Genomic DNA, 8,129 nt, shown 5'->3' on the forward strand with positions numbered 1-8,129 from the left:
TCAATCCAATTATATTTCATTTATTTGATTTGTGTTGGGACAATGTGAATGAAATGTGTGGAACCCTGCTTTTTTTTTTACAGTGCATTATCATGTCAATTCAAACTTATACACATTTATTTTGCAGGACATTAAAGAATGTTAGGGTTATATTCAGAAATCAATTTAATCTAAAGTGTTTTGTGTAATGAAGTCTATGCTGCATCAGAAACATTATTTCTTTCTAAAACTATTCACATGTATTGTGTTACTTGGACTTTTCTCAGCACACCACATTTGTAAATCCCTTTGAATAGAAGTGCTGCTAAATCAATATATGCAAATGTAATTGCTTCGTCTGTTTATTCTTCTTAACTGATATATCAGAATTTGTAAAACTGTCCTGCTATCAGAACAAGATGCAGTCCAGCAAACAACAGCTGTCAATTCAAGGTCTGTGAAAACTATAGTCCAGCCATTGATAATCCTCTTCTAATTTACAAGTTCAGTCAAAATAGTACAAAATATCTCTGATAGTTTTTGTCAAAAGTTTTGTGGTGCATGATTGCAAAGTCAAATAAACTTTGATAATAATTTTATTCAAAATAATCATTCTGTTAATGCGTAAAAATGGCACTCAGATCTATTTAACTTGCCTAATGATACAGCATCATTGATGTTCTCTGCTAATGCATTGATGAAAAGAACAGATGTGTCAAAGACAAAACTGAAAGCATTGCATTTAGAAACAGAGATGATGTGCTCAAGGTAAATGTGCGCATTGGCTCTAAGGGTCAAACAACAAAATAACCAAGTTAAGAATCTTGGTGTGATTCTGGAGTCAGATCTTTGTTTTAGTAGTCATGCCAAAGCAGTAACTAAATCAGCATACTATCATCTCTAAAACATTGCAAGAATTAGATTCTTTGTTTAAAGACTTAAAAAAAACTTGTGCACACTTTTTTATCACCATCAGGGTAGTTTAAGTAAGGTATAGGGCTTTACATTAAGTCATTAATCAGATGTTTTTGTCTAAAACATCTTAAAAAAACTATGAGACATTAAGCAATTCAACTTCATGAGGCAATACAAACAAGAACTGCTACTTATACAGTGTATCCGGACAACGAAAACAGATAAAGTGTTTATTTTAACGACACAAACCAGCAAAAACTGAGCACAAATGAATGACACCAGTTTTGTTTGATTTAGACAACGTGGGGTGAAGAGTGATATCACGGCTCCCAAAATATTTTGATAAGGCAAAATCTAAACAATGAAAATAGATAAAGTGTTTGTTTTAATAGCACAAACCAGCACAGATCCAGTACAAACGAATGACACCAGTTTTGTGCGATTTAGAGGAAATGGGGTGGAGAGTGACAATAATATTTTAACTACAGTTGAAACCAGAAGTTTACATACACTGTATAAAAAGGCACACAACCATTTAAAAAAGTCAGACGTTAATGTGACTAAACCTTTTCTCTTTTAGGTAAGTTAGGATTATCAAATTTGTTTCTGTTATGCTTAATAGCAGAATAATGAGATATTTTTTGAGAAGTTATAACTTTTCTTGAAAGTCAAGTTTACATACAATAAGATTAGTTTGCCTCTGAAAAAGCTCAGATGATGAAGTCAAGTTTTAGAAGTTGCTGATTGGCTAATTGACAACATTTGAGTTAATTGAAGGCACAACTGTAGTATAATATTTAAGGAAAACCTCAAACACACTGCTTCCTTGTGTGACAACATGGGAAAGTCAACAAGCCAGAATCAACAAAATAGCCAGACTACAATTTGCTAAATTACACTGGGTAAAAGAATAATTGGAGACATGTCCTGTGGTCTGATGGAATTAAGACTGAACTGTTTGGCCATAACGACCAGTGTTACATTTGGAGGACAAAGGGGAAAGCTTACAAACCTAGGAACACCATCCCAACTGTAAAGCATGGGGCTGGCAGCATCATGTTGTGGCGCTGTTTTGCTGCAGGAGGGACAGGTCCACTTCAGAAAGAACATTATGTAGAAATATTGAAGCAACATCTCAAGACATCAGCCAGGAAATTAAAACTTGGCCACAAATAGGTCTTCCTAACAGACCATGACCCTAAGCATACTGACAAATTAGTTAAAATGTGCTTTTAGGACAACAGAGTGTTTTGGAGTGGCCATCACAAAGCCCTGATTTCTATCCTATAGAAAATATGTGGGCAAAGTTGAAAAAGCTTGTGCGAGTCTTGACTCAGTCTTGACTCAGTTACACTAATTCTGTCAGGGGCCAAAATTATTGAACTATTGTTCAAAACTATTGTGAGAAGCTTGTGGAAGGATATGCAAAAACATTTGACCAAAGGTATACAGTTTAAAAGCAAAAACTTTTGATTGTAAACTTTTGATTGTCTAGAAATTAATAAAAAAATCAAAAAAAATTATTCTCTCATTATTTTGGCATTTAACGAATGTAAATCATTTTGTAAATCATAATCCTAACAGACCTAAAATAGTAAACGTTTAGTATGATTCACCATCAGACATTTAAAAAAAATGTCTTCTTCTGGTTTCAACTGTATATCTAAACAACGAAAGTAGATAAAGTGTTTGTTTTACTGACACAAACCAGCACAAATTGGGCACAAACGAATGATACCAGTTTTGTGCGATTTAGTGGAAATGGGGTGGGAAGTGACGTCATGACTGCTAAAATATTTTGCATATATTGGAACATTTTTGGAGTTCTTTCTTTGATATTTTTTTCTACAATTTTCAAAATTTCCCTTGAACCATGCCCTTTGATTGCTATTTTTGGTGTATCGGCTTTGTTGGATAACCTTTCAAATAAAAATGCTAATGTTATCAATAAATCTATCAACAAAGACGGAACCTGCTACCATAGTGGCTAACAATGCTTTGGGAAAATGCTTGCAAGATGAGGACGTATCTGAGTAATGGCAAGCTTTGTGATAAGTTTGTATGATGAGTCCAATTTTGTTATGGATTCCATTGACAGCTTTTACAAAAATGGCTATTTGTACAGTCCTGTAACAGGTCTTCAACCCTATTGAATTACAATAAAACACACCTGAAGCAGCTGATTGATCTTTGCAGCGTTGTTATAAAAGGGTCTGAATTGAAATAAGGTCGGCAATAAAATTTAAATGAGACTGGACATGCTGGACAAGGGCCAAAATCCTCTGCAGTATATGCTGATGTGATAACTACAGTTATCTACTTCCTTGCATATTCAGTTTCTTTTTTATATATGTATATTTTGTGATACCAATAGCTGTCTGTGCATATATAAGTGAAACACACCAGGTCACAAATCAACTTGTGAAAGCTCCAGCAAGGATCGAGTTGACCGGACACAAATACGGCGGTTCTCGCTATGGTAATGCTTTTCCGTTGTCTTTATTTCTATTTTTAACTTGACTTTTTAAAATGTGAATTGAAGAAAATGTATCCTTGGTGCTTTTCTCCTATGAAAAAGCAACTGATATAATTTTATTTATTCAGGAATGTATGGTTTGCAGGGAATTTGCTAATTCAAATCTGACATCTTGCTTGAATATCCTCAGATTCCAAAAACGCTGTTATTCATGGTCCTCTTGACCCTTGAATTGAACACTTGTCTGAGTCAGCCCTGCGAAGAAACCCAGAACCAGAATCGCTACAATACTTTCCTTCACCGTCACCTTCATAACAATATACCGCAGACAAAAGATGACATGAGTAAATGGCAGAAGTTTGTTGACAAAATTGACACATGGGACAGGGGAGTTCAATCATTTTTTTTCCCCAGTGAAGCGAACAATGTAATCGCTGTCTGTTCAACAGGAGGCAAAAAACATCAAGGCAACCTCTGCATCAGCAAGAAGCCTCTGTCGTACTTCACTGTTAAGGTCAACGATAAGAAGCAGGTCAAAAAAGTCAAACCTTTTCTTGACCATCATGTTATTCTTGCCTGTGAAACATTTCGAAGCGAAAAGAAATGTCTACCAGTTCATTTTGAGGCAAATGTAAATAATGTTAAACCAGACAATAACAAAGAAAACTGCAGTTAAAGCAATGGTAGATACATGTTTTATGCTTTTTGAGGATCTGTAGACACATGGCCTCCAAATCTGTGATGTTCGCTTTGCTCGTTATATTTTCATCAAACTATTGCTGAAATAGTAAATGTCTTCTTTTGATAAAGCACACAAAGACATTGCCTCCTATGTGCTTTTGCTTCATTAATGCAGTCATTTGTTGAATAAAGATTGCAATTGAACACTCAACTGAATTGTTTTTCTTAAATTTGAAATAATTATTTCTTATGTAATACAATCATTATACTTGACAACATGAAAAGTATAAGCAACATTCGGTAACACTTTACAAAAACAGTACATGAATAATGATGTGTTAATATGTAAACTAAACATGACTTTATGAACTATGAGTTAATGCATGTGATAATCACAAACTAACTTTAACTACAACATGAGTTCATCTGTGAATAATGGCTACCTTAATTACTTGTTATTACATGATTGTTTGTTGATTGATGTATTAATTAGTTTATGCTTAATTTAACCATCATGAACTCCAGATATGTTAATGTATACCATGACTATACTTGGAGGGGCACATCATCATTAACTAGGGATGGGAAGATTAACCGATATGTATCGATACGCAGTCATGCGCGTGCACGATGCAAGTGCATCGGTAGAGCAGCAGAGGATGAATGAAATTTTGGAAGCAAATCGAGATGCATCGGTTTTTGCGAGATGCATCGGTTTTTGCGAGATGCATCGGTTTTTCCAAGATACAGCTTATATTTTTAATATAGAATGTATTTTTTATTAATTAACAAGTGTTGTCAACCTGTCATAACCTGTCATAATTTAATCGACCTACATAAAGTAAGCCTTAGCAACGGATTTGCTGATGTGTACACTTACATAGCGGATGAAGCTAGTGGAGCGCCCTCAGAAAGTGCGAGAAAAAAAACAAACATTTTATTCCCCACTGAGTTTTAAATCTAAAGTATGGCAACATTATGGATTTAAGGATGGACGACATGACAGGACAGATGCAATTTGCAAAATGTGCCGCGCATCTGTAAAATACGCGGGCAGTACGACTAATCTGAAATCTCACTTGAAGCGGCGCCACGGTGTTGTTGTGAAAGCATCTTCAAGTGTTCCTGCATCCCCGGCTTCCTGCTCTGCTTCAACTGTAGCTACCAGCTCCAAAAGTGGTAAGAAAAGCATTGCAAGTTTTTTTTGTGCGCTCTACGCCAATAACGGATGTTATTGCATTGTTCATCTGCAAAGATATTCAGCCTAGTGTCACGGAGAACGAAGGTTTTAAACACCTCCTCCTGTTAATTTTTATTTAATTATAATAATAATAATAATATTAATAATAACAATGATAAAAATAATGGGTATCACGGTGGCACAGTGGGTAGTTTGACCACCTCACAGCAAGAAGATTGCTGGTTTGTTATATTTTTATTAGCCTGTTGTTTACAGTGACAGTGATGTTTCAAAGCAGCATAACACTGCTAGTTCACAACCTTAAGTTTTGAATATTCAGTGGCACAATATATCTTTGTAAAACTTGTTTTCATACTTGTAAAGTTAAATCACAATTCTTGTTGTGCAATGCTAAACCTTTATGTTGAAAGAGTGCAAATATATATATTTTAATATATATTGCACTTATACATTCTGTTTATCTTGAAAATCCTTAAATAATATGTGCTATATGTTCTAAAATGGCCCTCTACTGTAAACTGACACTCTGGCTCTGAGAGAAAAGCCAGTTTGTAAAAAAAGTCTTGGTTTTGCTTGGTTAATAAATAATCAAACTCATTCAATGGCACAGCATCCTCTTTCACATAATCTCATAAACTTGATCTAATTAGTTAGTGCTGAATTATCGCATTGTATCGTGATATGGGTGTGAATCGTATCGTGTTGCGTCGCAATATGTCACAAATGTATCGCTAATGTATCGGATCGTATTCTTTGTATTGAGATGCGTATCGGATCGGCATTATAGCTTAGATGCCCAACCCTATCATTAACCCATCCTTAACTGCTCAAGACCTTTTTATGTACGTCCGTCTAGTGCATTTACACTGAATAACAATAGACGAATGTTGTCAATATCGACATCAACAGTAGTTAAGGATGAGTTAATGGCGATGTGCCCCTCCAAGTAAAGTCATGTTACAATTATACATTAACAGCTCATGAGTTCATGTTGGTTACATTTAGTTTACACTTAACTGTTAACTAATATATTATTTAACAACATGTACTATCAAGTAATTAAGGCAGCCATTGTTTACTCATGGATTCTTGTGACTCATGTTGTAGTTAAAGTTAGTGCATAATTAGCACACGCATTAAGTCATTAATTCATAATAACATAATGTTTAGTTTACAGATTAACACATCATTATACATGAACTGTTATTGTAAAGTGTTTCGAAACATTCTGTTTAGCTCCTTACTTCATTTAGCCATTTTGTAAACAGCGTATCTAAACTGAACTAAAAGCAAGTACTTACCTTACTCCCAGGGCCATTCATATTGAAGTGGATACTTAGCCACACCATGTTGGTGTTTCACATCTAGTTTTTATGAGGTGGGTTGTTAGCCCCACACCTAACCCCCAACCTGGAGTACCAGGTCATAAACAGACAATTTAGCCTACCCAATTACCCTATAGCATATGTCTTTGGACTGTGGGGGAAACAGAAGCACCCGGAGGAAACCCGCATGAACATGGGGAGAACATGCAAATTTCACACAGAAATACCAATTGACCCAGGCAAGGCTCAAACCAGCGACCTTCTTGCTGTGTGGCGACAGCACTACCTACTGCGCCACCGCTACGCCCACAGTGTTGTATTATTATTATTATTTTATTTTTAAATGTTTAATAAAAGTGTTTTTTAAAGAAAAAAGCAGGCATTTTGGACATTTGTATACAATGCTATTCACTTGTGGTCAATAAAAATATTTCATAAAAAAAAAAAAAAAAAAAGGAATGGTGGACTTGGCTTTGGGAAGAGTCAATAATAAAGATGAAACCTGGATGTGTTTCAGTGAAGCAACTGCTTATTTTTCCTTTTGTTCCATTTTATAAAATTGTGTTCCCTCTAATGCTTACCGGCTCTCCACAATAAAATTTTGTTCCAGTTCAATCAACATTCCAACATTAAATCATCCTCATGATTAGGGCCAGACAGAATATGTGGATATTTTTTGTTATTTCTACTAAGAATTTTGTCAAACATTTGCGGATATATGTGGAATGATTTTAGGAGTATCATAACTAAAAACCTAATATATGAAATTAAAAAAATACCTTTTTAACTTTTATTTAAGTCTCTTATATAATATATCTATCACAAGACAAAAAATATTACTTTACAAACTGTATTCTAAATAAAACATATTAACATTTTAAAATTGCTATTATTATTTTACAATAATATTAGTGAAATTACTAAAAAAATGAATAAATATAATAGGTAACACTTTAATTTGATGGTCCATTTGAGTATTAGTAAACTGTCTGCTTAATATCTGTTGATACTGCTCCTTCAACAGACATTTAACTGACTACTGTATATGAAACTTTGCAAGTACAAGTAAACTTACGCCAACCTAACAGTCTACTTATAATCTAATGAGAATTAGTTGGCATGTAGATGCAATGTAACTTAAATACAACAGACAGACAATCAAAATAAAGTGTGACCATAAATGTATACACATTTACACAAGTAAATACATAGACTCAATGATTGGCTAAAAATCTGCGGGAATCTGCGGATTTCTGTGCATGCAGATTCTCTGTGGGCCTACTCATGGGCTACTATGGTTCAGTGTGACCTTTTCTTAGTTTTCCGATTTTATTTTGAGTAAGTTTTACATTTAAATGTGTTTTGTTCTTCTTTAAATGCACAGTCAATAAATAAAGGGATTAACAGATATGGTCACAGAAATGACAAATTTTCCTTCTGTTTCTGAAGCACTTATTAAGCCAATAGATCCCCCACTACTGGGGCTCACCTCTCTTTTTTTTGTCAGGAGGTGTGTTGACCATACTGTCATTTCTTCGCTGCCTAGATCAGA

General features: G+C 34.6%; 1 long non-coding RNA gene across 1 annotated transcript; it reads left to right on the forward strand.

Moving 5' to 3' along the window:
* Nucleotides 1-1,303: 1,303 nt before the first annotated feature.
* LOC147833301 (uncharacterized) lies at nucleotides 1,304-4,262 on the forward strand. Its single transcript, XR_015511161.1, has 3 exons — nucleotides 1,304-1,796; nucleotides 1,884-3,373; nucleotides 3,561-4,262. It is a non-coding gene; the product is annotated as an uncharacterized LOC147833301 (long non-coding RNA).
* Nucleotides 4,263-8,129: the final 3,867 nt, after the last annotated feature.

The sequence above is a fragment of the Danio rerio genome, chromosome 16, assembly GCF_052040795.2.
Source record: "Danio rerio strain M-AB ecotype USA chromosome 16, GRCz13ab, whole genome shotgun sequence".
In the NCBI taxonomy this organism is placed as follows: Eukaryota; Metazoa; Chordata; class Actinopteri; order Cypriniformes; family Danionidae; genus Danio; species Danio rerio.